The sequence below is a fragment of the Rhinolophus hipposideros genome, assembly GCF_964194185.1.
Source record: "Rhinolophus hipposideros genome assembly, chromosome: X".
Lineage (NCBI taxonomy): Eukaryota > Metazoa > Chordata > Mammalia > Chiroptera > Rhinolophidae > Rhinolophus > Rhinolophus hipposideros.
Genome location: NC_138046.1, coordinates 17173938 through 17185462, shown reverse-complemented (window position 1 = coordinate 17185462; position 11525 = coordinate 17173938).

Sequence of the window (11525 nt, the reverse complement as noted above, 5' to 3'; positions counted from 1 at the left end):
CCATTCCCGTCAGTCAGGACCCAGGTGGTTGTTTCTCTCCCCACTCTCCTCTATTTATGCTCACCTTGTTCTGCACTTCTCTGTTTCCCATCGAATTTCCTTCCCTTTCATTCCCAGTGATACGTTGGCTAACAGTGAAGTTCCAGCAGAAAAGCATCACTCCTGAACCAAACTGATGGTGAGCTAGTCCCACACGCTGACTGGTCCAAGGCCAAGGCCTCATCGACACATCTGTCCTTGGTAACAATTTCCCAGGTTTCCTGGGCCCAGCTCCCTAATCATGGCAATGGCCTGGGCTTAGTTCCCACCTAGAACCAAGCTTTTCATTATTGAGCCAATACTTACTGAGCATCAGTTTTGTACTTGGCATTGTAACCGTAGACTCTAAACACAGCAGCGAAAAGCATGGCCGTGATTGTGACCCTAACGGAGACAGATGTAGAAGCATTTCTATGTAATAATGCCAGAATTGTATGTAACATTGCAAGGACAGGAGCACAGAGGAGGGTCATGGAAGGTGGCACCCAGGGGAAGTAATATGGAACTCTTATTTCTAGGTAGGAAAGATATATGGAGTCCTATATTGGAGCTGACCAGAGCAGCAAGTACCCTAATCTCCTTAGCAAATGGGTCTTGAGCTCTGCTTAGAGTTAGACCTTTGCTAACAGTAATCCCACCCAAATCAGGCGAAATGTCTTTTGCCTGAGCTCCTGGTTTCAGTCCTACTTCCTAGGCTCACCAGAAATCCTATGTTAACAGCCTCTGGCCACACCCCCATATCTAGAACACTAACTCTGATCTAACCCTGAGGGTCCACCTCTTCCAGGTAAAGCAGTTTTGCTAAAGTGATCACAATGGAACAGCCAATTAGCAAGACCGGCGATGATGAACTTGATCAGCTTTCAATTCTTAACATTATTCCAGCAATTACTCTTTCCCGATATTACACGTCTGCCTTTTTCGTGTGCTGGGCTGGTTAGGAAGGAGGAAAGAGTAGAGAGCCTCCAAGTTTAGATGGATATTTTCTACACTCAACATTTTCAGTTTAAATTCTGAGTCCCCATGAAAAGTGGTCCGAAAGGGTCCTCTTACTCTTCATTAACTGCAAAATGAATAAAAGGATCTCCTCCTTTTGTGCCCCCCTCGTGCAGGGGCTTCTTGGGAGGTATGTTCGCCTATTCATATGTTAATTTTGTAGAGCCCTCCATCTTTTCATGAAGGCCCTGTACAATGAGAGGGGAGCCTGCATATTTCAAAAGAGCAGCATATGCTCCTTAAGGTGAACGCGCAATATAACACCGCAGGGAAATACAGTGCATTATTCTTTGCCCCTTTGCTCAGAGAGTTTACAAGCAACGTTTGGAAATGGATGGCATTTTTCTATATAGAGGTTGAATTTGACAATTAACCATGATTTTTTTTTAATTGAGAGATTCAGGTCTTCTAAACCACTTTCCTTTTTTTCTAATGTAAATAAAAGAAATAAGAGAAAAGAACATTTCAATTCCTGGAAAAGCTTCAGAAGAAAGAGCCTTCCCCTGAAGCTGTTTAACTGTTCTTTTGAAAATGAATTCTCCTCAGAAAAAATTCTGAGCTGGTAAGGAAGTGGACAATGTATATAACTTAAATCTGAAATTTCTCATTCTCTCTCTCTTTTTCATTATTAAGCCTAATGTGTCCTATCACAAGAGTGCTTAATGTTTAGGTTATAATTTCAGATATGCAAATGATTCATTCATCCGGTATTTGATAATCATATTTCAAAAAAAACTTCTGATAGACATTAATTGCTTCTTCTAGAATTATATTCTAGTGCTCAGTAATGAAAAACACTGTGTATTAATTTCACATGTATTAGAAATAATGACTAAAGTAAAACCTATTTGATGTAATGACCATTAGTTCAGAGCTGTTGAACGGTGCTTCATGGCTTAAGATGAATAATAATGGCCCATTTTTCATTAGACAGATGTTCCATCTTATTGTAAAAAGAAGTTACGTCATTGAAATAGAAAATGTAAAAGAATTAGAATATACTATGTCACCAAGCTTGACTAGCCAATTGAACAATTAATGTCTGAAAAGCATTAGCATTTGCAGTGTACTGTGAGCTGTTTTTATCATGTTTTCTATGGCATCAATTTTGAAGAATGTTTTACAAAGAAAAATTTTTTAATTAGAAATCTAGACTCACATGCTCAGGTCTACATGGAGTATGAAATGCAATAGTGTCAACCCACGGTTTTGTTAAAAGAAAAGTTTTTTTAATTTGAGAAGCAACTGATAACAGTGGTTGTCTCCTAGGTGACTAGGAGACAGGCGTGTAGAGACCACTTTAGACTTACTTTTCACTCTATTTTTTTCACCTTTTGCCTTGTGTACCATATGCATGTATTACATATTTTAAAATAATTTCATGATAAACAACAATAACAACAACTTATAACCACATATTAAAGTGGAGAGGTAGCAAAATAGGCAACAGCACAGGCTTTAAAGTCAGATATAGATATACACACCCTATGCTCTGTACACATAGGAGTTCATCTCCTCATTTTGCCTCTTTCTAGTTATGAGGTCTTGAGTAATTTGATTGCTTTTTTTAACTAAGAGAACCTACCTTATGGGCTTGATAGGGTAATTTAAATGGGTTTCAATATGGCACCTGGCATGTGGTGGTAAGTGCTCGATAAATGTTGTCTAACATTATTATTTTACATCATACTAAAACAGTCTTATCTAATACAGTGGTTCCCTAACATCTATTACCCTTTCATGGTATCAGCATTACAATCATAGCTTCTTTGTGGTAAAATTTTTAAAACCTTAGTATTTATGTGTGCTTGCTGGTGTTTTTCTTTTTTTCTTTCTTTTTTTTTTTAGTTATAGCCCACCGCATTCCCTTGTGGAAGAAGTGAAACAGATTCATTCCTCTCTTCCTCTTTCCCTCCCTCTGTTCTTTCCTTCCCATCACAAACTTTTCTTGGGTATTAGTTCCAGGCACTGTTCTAAGTGCTGAGTGCATACAAAACCTTAGAAATCACCTCTTCTCATTTTTCTACTGATGTAAGCATTTATTTCTGCCCCGTACGTCATAGGTGATCCACCTACAGCTTTACCTCTTCCAGGAATAGGGACCTCACTACTTCCTGAATGATTTCTTTCCTTTGTTGAACAATTCTGACTTGTTAAAATGTTCTGTTTTTTCATTGGGCTAAAAAATGGACTTCCCTGTGGCTTCCATACTTAGGCAGACGGCTGTCATCCTCCTAACTCTTCTCTCATTTGCGCAAACTTCACTTCTAATTAGTTGCGATGCTGGAATTAGAACCCATATCGCTTGACTCCTGTTCCAATGCTCTTTAGGGGTCCTGGGCAATCGAAATCTGTCAGCCAAGTTGACTGTCTTACATCCCGTTGAACGTCCTGACCTTGTCAAGAAGACTGACTGCACTGAATACAAAGGAAAAAATTCCAAGAGTGCTCCCTAGGCAGGACGTGGCCCATCCTAGCCAGTGTTCCTGCGGTCCAGTGGTCACCCTAGCGTTGTCTGTTGTACCAAAGACAATAGATTGGGTGTGAACAATTCTCCATGTGTTTTCTAGGTGTGCCGGTCAAAAAGTGCTTTCCTTCAGTAATTCTCAGCATGGCATCCAAACAGAAGACACATTTCCTTGATACTCTATTCCGTTTTTCAGTGAGCCTCCAAGTTTATTTACAAAGTCATTTGAATTTTTCAGTGTTTCCAATGTTTGTTGGGAACAAAATACTTTACCTTGGTCACTTTGTCACCTTGATACTTAATTTTCAATGCAGAAAACAGGCCATCTTACGATGGATTGTAGAAATATATAACTTCTGAAACAAGTGTCAGTGTCAGAGTCTGGAAAACCTTTCACAAGGTCAAATGTAAGACAGTCAGATGAATCGTTCTTATTCCTAGGCCTGCTGGTTAGTGGGCCAGCTGGGCAAGCTGGGTCTGGGGCTGCAAATAAGGGTGGAGGAGCCTTTCAGTGCCCCTGCCACTGGGGCAGGTCCTGGGTAGGGCCGGGGACCAGGAGTGAAAGAGGGGGCAGCAGAGAACTGGCCTATCAATGAGCCAGGCACCCCCAGGGGTGCGGCAAGCCCTCCGGTGCAGCCAGTACAAGGGAGACCTCTGAGCTGAAGGGTGTGGGATTATCAGCAAAATGGATAGAAGAGATGCTAAGAGAGTAAGGGGTCTAGTGACTGGTTTGCCAGGTCAGGGGGAGCCAATCACAGAGGAGGGAACCTTCCTGAGGGCAAATCCACCTACTCTAGCATCAGAACCCACCCTGTTTAATGGAATGACTATGAGCTTGCTTGGAGTCAAACAAATCTTGGCATGAAACGAGGCTCTGGCTTGGGCAGGTTATCTCTGAGCCTCAGTCTCCTCATGTATAAAAGGGGGAAAATAACAGTATTTACCTCATTAGCGTTGTTATAATTCTGGAATATACTGCACAATTAAAAACTATATAATAACAATAACTACCAGTTGCTGTTCAAAGTAAGGTTTTGAGGGGGCGGCTGGTTAGCTCATTGGTTAGAGCGTGGTGCTCTTAACAACAAGATTGCTGGTCCGATCCCCGCATGGGCCAATGTGAGCTGCGCCCTCCACAACTAGATGGAAACGACTACTTGACTTGGAGCTGATGGGTCCTGGAAAAACACACTTAAAATAAATGAAAGTTTTTTTTAAAAAACAAGGATTTGATGAGCCACTAGCTAGAACCTTCTGAACAGGAAGGCTAATGGTCTTTCCTGGTCCCCTTTGGAAACTCAGATTTGGGCAATAGAATTGTACGTACTACAAAGTTGCCTCTATTCATGATGCTTTTGAGATCATTTGGAAGTCTGACTATAAATTGCCTTATTATCACCATGAAACATGTAAATGTACATATAGTTCCAAATACATGTATCCAAACACTGTCTCCCAGATTGTCATTTACCCCTGGAATTGGCACAAGAACTCCTCTGAACCTTGGATCAGAATTTGTGGTTTGGAAAATAGGTTCAGTCTTCTGAGGGGGGAAGGAAAAGCTTTAAAGAGGATCAATGAAGGAATTTGAATGGAAAGCACTTCCTGAGCACAACCTGTTATGGGTGCCTGTGGCCTGCGTTCGAGGAATGAGCAGGATTTCCCCCCCCCACACACGTATCAATATAAAGTTCTGGGACATTTTTGGGAGTTGGGCATCTGCAGAACCAAGACAGGTGTGGACTCCTGCTAGAAAGTTCCAGTACTTTTCGGAAAAATAAATAATTCCTGGGGGTGCAAGCTCAATTGCAGTTTATTTTTCGAAGTGTACTGGTTATCAGACTGACAAGTAGTGTGTTGCATTTGCATCATGATAATAAATAAATGATATATTATTTACTTCACCAAAGACTGTGTGGTGGGATAGTCAGAAATGTTTTACATTATTTAAACTGTCTAGATGTTTTCACTCCTAAAATATGCTCTGGGGGTGGGTGGGCAGAGAATGAATGAAACATATTTTAAAATTCACTAAGGGCCAAGAGCTTAGAGGACTTTTAAATCTTTTCATTTGTCGCCTCCTCTGTGAAGCTGTGACACTCTGTACTCTGTCTAGGCCTCTATTGCAGCACTTCTTCTTTTTCGTGTTTTTTTTTTTTTTTAAGGAGGGTGCAGCTCACAGTGGCCCGTGTAGGGATCGAACCAGCAACCTTGGTGTTACTAGCACCATGCTCTAACCAACTGAGCTAACCGGCTGCCCCATAGCACTTCTAATGTGTTTAAATGATCGTTTACGTGCTTGGCTCCCCCAAGTGCTGAGATCGTTGGGGGCAGAAGCTGGGTTTTTTGCATCTTCTTGTTCCTAGGGCCCAGTGCTGGGCCTGGCATAGAGCAGACAGTCATAAAATGTGAAATGAAAGCATACTCGTACATGACATCAGGACACAAAATGTTTCCAGTTCTTTAGGATAAAACAAACTACTCACCTAATAGCAAAATTGTATATCATGTTTAGTTTTAGGCAGGTCACTATAATTTTTTTCTGAGATTGATCAGATATTACTAAGACTACAAATTTTATCCCATACCAAATCTATGTAAACTCCAGTCTCTTATACAGCATGCCATCTCATTGTAACCAGACACTTTCATTTGTGGCATTGCTTTTCTGTCAAAGAGCAGCCAGAGGCAAAACTGCGAGGTGGATGAAGTCCATCATTATCATCACCAATTTCCCCTTTCATTAGCCTTTCAACATGTTCTTTCATCATTAAGAATTTATTTATTTATTTATTTATTTTTTAATTAATTTATTTATTTATTAGTTTCAGGTGTACAAAACAAGGCAATACTTAGACGTTCATCATCCACATCCCTCACACTGTGAACCCCCCCCATCCACTATCCCTCCAACCTCACACTGAACCATCACATTATATATATAAAATTATAGTTGGCATTCATTAATGTTTAGCTTCTGGTGTACAATGCCATGATCAGGTATCCACAGTATCCCTGAGATGGTCTCCCAAATAGGACGCATGTCCATCGGATACCCAAAAAAATCTTTACAACATTATAGAATACCTTCCCCAAATTAATTTTCAAAAAAACCCTGAGGCCGTCTTGTGGTTACCAGCTGCTTCCAAATCCCTTCACCTTTCCCCTTATCCCCAACGCCCTCCCACACACCCATCTAACCACTCTCGGTTTTTTCTCTGCGCATTAAGAATTTATTGAGCACTTACTATGTACCTAGTATTTTGCTAGACATCACAGCAGGAGGTACAGAAGTGAAGGAGACAAGCCTAGTCACCCAAAACATTTAGGGAGAGATACATGACAAGGGACTAACTGCAGATGCTGAATTGTTGGGGTGCAGATTCTAAGTGCTGCTGGAGGTCAGAGGGAGGAGGAGATGAATGACAGAAGAGTATTCTGGGAAGGCTTCGTGAAGGAAATGGAGTTCACACTGGATCCTCAAAGATGGGAGAATTTAACAAGGTAAAGGGCAAGCGGAACTTATTCCCAGGAGGGAGATCAATGTGAGCCAAGACCAGGAAGCAGGAATGAGTTGTGTATGCCTTGAGCATAACAGAGCGGCTGCCCCGTAACAGAGCACCTCTTTGCTGGTTCAAAATCAAGGCTTGCTAAGGAGAAAGGCAGGATAGGTGAGTGGCAAACACCAGACTGAGTCATGGTGGGTTTCTCAGCTCTTGTTATTCCTGGTTTCTACTGTACTTTTGCACTATCTGCATTCAAATGGTAGAGGAATATGGGTATGGTGGTTATGAAGTTCTTAACTACAATAAATTTCCTTGTCAAAACCAGCTGCTTCTTCCATCCACCACCCCGAATGCCTTGGTAAGCTTGCTGAGCACCCAAGAAGATGGGACTGGCTAGTGCTTGAATTTGGATAGGTGGCAGGGGCCAGAGTATAGCGTTCAGTATCCTATCAGTAGAGTTTAGATGACAACAGCACATTTTTATGATGCTTTACACCTTAGCAGACTGCTCTCCTGTCATTTGTTTCCTTTTATCCTCAGAAGAACCCTGTAAGGTAGTTGAGAAAGATATTGTTATTCCTATTTTTATAGATTGGGAAGTTGATCTCAGCTTCCAGGTTGATTGCCCCTTACGGGCTCATAGGCGAGTTGAAAGAGGCCAGCATGCAAACAAATAATTTTAATTAGCACTGTGATTCCTCAAAGCTCATCACATAAGTGGGCTCCCCGAGCTGTGGTAGGTGGGGACCTGAGATGGGCATAGGAGGAGCAACATCTGCCTAGAACTGCAGTGTGTAGTGCTAGGACAGCCAAGCAGAGAGGCAACTTCTGGGGAGGTGCCAACTCAAGGCCAGTCGTCCAGATGAAGTATCATTTCAGACAGGCTAGGCAGAGAGGGAGGACCTGGCTGTGAGCCAATGGGATCAAAACCATGAAAACCAGACAAGAAAAGGAAGGTTTAAACGTGAGGGTGGGAAGCAGAACACGGAGACGTTATCTGAGCTGTTGAGGGTAGCTGCAATAGCCATTTAAATGATCCTTTTTTTTCTCAAAGATTTTATTAGGGAAGGGAAACAGGACTTTATTGGGGAACAGTGTGTACTTCCAGGACTTTTTCCAAGTCAAGTTGTTATACTTTCAGTCTTAGTTGTGGAGGGGACCGTTCAGCTTCAAGTTCAGCTTCAGTCTTAGTTGTGGAGGGCGCAGCTCAGCTCCAGGTCCAGTTGCTGTTGCTAGTTGCAGGGGGCACAGCCCACCATCCCTTGCTGGAGTCGAGGAATGGAACTGGCAACCTTGTGGTTGAGAGCCAACTGGCCCATGTGGGAATCGAACCGGCAGCCGGCCCCCATTTAAATGATCCTTGGTTGCTCGTGGTGAGCTGTCATTAAAAATTAAACATTCTGATGGGAATGTAAATAGCAACATCCCCTCAGACCCCACTTCCCGCCCTGGTGATGTAGCTGGTATTTCCTTACGTTTACCTGGACAAAGCCATTGATATGCTATAGAGAATACATACCTTTTCCAGGAGTTTGAGTTGAACAATCTAGCCTCACAGAAATTTCCAGAAAGGCCTGAGGTGGTTATGGGGAGACTCCATGTTGTGTGCTAAACTGACCTGAATTCCAGAAACCCAGGCATTTCCAAAGTGACCTCCCAATAAAGCTTACATATTTGCGTAGCTATCATGGCTGGCTGTTCATATATACCTTCCTTTGTAACTATGTGAACTTTTAGGCCTACTGGCTGAATTGATGGTACAATTAAAAAAACAACTTTATTAATGAATTTAGGCTCCTAGGTGTGCCAGAGCATTTGTTGAGTCCCACCCCATGCTGCAATCCGGTCCTTGCTTTTGTAACGGTGTTTCTCATTTCTTTAGAGCTCTGGGTATAGGCTTCTGTCTTTGGATTAAAGTAACTATATGAGGTGTCATCAAACAAAAGGATGAATGTTTAAGTAAAAAAAATTATTAACAGTAAAAGACACATTGCCATTAATCCCCCTCAAAATACTCCCCTTCACTTTGAACACACTTATCCCCTTGTTCTTGCCAGTTTCTGAAGCAGTTCTGGAAGTCCTCTTTCGTGAGTGTCTTCAGTTGTCCTGTCGTGGCTGCCTCGATGTCCTGAATTGATTCAAAATGTTTACCTTTCATGGTCATTCTGACTTTGGGGAAGAGGCAGAAGTCACATGGTGCCAGATCCAGTGAATAAGGTGGAAGAGGACACACTGTAATGTTTTTATTTGACAGGAATCGCCATGTACCAGAAGCGATGTGTGACACAGAGCATTGTCATGATGGAGGATGACTTACGGCACACTTTAAAACACACCGTCTCTCAACCACAGCTCACACCCCACTGACTGCACCGAACAAGTTGAAACTTGTCACACACTGTTACTAAGGTTCAATGCACTGCTTCCCATATTGAAGATCCCTGCCTTTCCATTGGATGGCACTCAGCAGCAGTATTTAACATAGTTTTTGATCAGAATGGAAAGGCTCCGTGTCACACATCGCTTGTGGTATATGGTAGTTTCCGTCAAATAAAAACATTACGGTGTGTTTTCATCAACCTTATTTAACAGATCTGGAACCGTATGACTTCTAGCTATTTCCCAAAGTCAAAATTACCATGAAAGGTAAACATTTTGAATCGATTCAGGACATCGAGGCAGCCACTGCAGCACAACTGAAGACGCTCACGAAAGAGGACTTCCAGAACTGCTTCAGAAAGTGGCCAGAACGATGGGATAAGTGTGTTCGAAGCGAGGGGGTGTATTTTGAGTGGGATTAATAGCAATGTGTCTTTTACTGTAATAATTTTTTTATCTAAACGTTCTTTGGATGTTTTGATCACACCTCGTAGTTTTAGGGACTCAAGGTAACTCCATGCACCCAGCACTGATTCACAGACATGAGGCCACCCAGTTAAAGGAACCAGTGATCCATGAGATCATCCTCATTGGGATGGGTGTGTATCTAGCATCCCATAAGTTGTGCTCTCATAACACTCTGTCCTTGCTTCCTTTTGGTTTTTGGCCTCTCCTGGCTCGAGTCCCATGATATGACCTTCCTATAAAAATACGTAAATCCTGTATTTCATGCCACTTTTCTTCCAACCACATTGCTGGTGCCTCTGCCAAATCCTATCTCCTATAATAGCCTCAAGCCAAGGGTCTGGGCAAACCCCCAGTTTATGATGAAGTACTTTCAGATATGAAAGGGACAACAGCACTTCCCCATCTCCACTGTGACTGTGCCATAGATCTGGGACCGAGATGGCCTTGGACCTGCCTAGCAAGTTCATTGTCACTTCAGTGTGTAGCAAGGATTCTTCAGTTCCTGCACCACCCCTGAGGGTAGCCTGCTACTCCCACTGAGCTTCAACCTCTTGGACCAGCTTTGGGACATTCAGGTCCTTACATAACTGGAACATGGAGGTCCTTCAATCTCACGCTTAGCAGCAGGTGGTTAAAAGGGAATGCTTCAAGCTCTTGGACTTGGCAAGACTTCTTATTAGCCATAACGACCTTCTCGTTCCTCAAACATGCCCAGCTCCTTCCCTCCCATGGGGCCTTTGCATTTGCTCTTTCCTTGATCTGCAATGCCGTTTCCCTCCATCTTTATGGGGCTGGCTCCTTATTATCATTCAGGTCTCTGCTCAGAAGAGCCTGCTTTGACTACCTTCACTAATACAGCTCCTCACACACATGTTGTCATCAACACTGTCTCTGCACTTACTCCACTGAGCTTCTTTTCATAAGACGCCCAGCTCCCCCACCTAATATACTTCTTCCTTTTCTGTTCTCTGTTCATGGCCTGACTGTCTAAGAGAATGTAAATTCTGTGAGGTCAGGAACTGCGTCTGTCATGTATGAATGTTTCCTCGCACCCAGAACAGTACCTGGCACATAGTAGGCATTCAGTAAGTGTTTTCTAAATTTACAGTTAGTATTACTATTTTCATCATAGTTATGAACTGGGCTGAAAAGAAAGTATCAAGGAAAAGGAAGTCACAATAAGGGTTTCCCTGTCACCACTGACTGCCATCCCATCCCCAGGGACCATGAGAAAGAAAAAAGCAAAAACACACATTTGAGCCCCATGTGGTAGCTTCAGGATGTCACCTGCAGGCCAAAAGAGAGTTTTTAGAGTTCTGGGTGCCCACCATCCTCCATGGGACTCATTGTGATTTAACTGTCTCTTTAACCTTGTGAATCAGCTCATTCTTCCATGCTTTCATCCACCCCGTCAAATCCACTGGAACTCACATTGCCTGTTTAACAAATCCACCTCCAAACAAACCTTTTTATAAATGAGCCACTTCATGACTTAGCCTTAAATGAAACCTGGTTCTTTAGTGAAGAAACCATAACTCCAGCTGCTTCTTGAGCTGCCTGCGGGTCATGTTCCCATACTTCATGGTATGGCAGGGCCAGTTTCTCCTTTACTGTCCAAAGCCGCTTTCAGTCTATTGCTCCTCCACCCTCATAAACAAAACAATAAACAA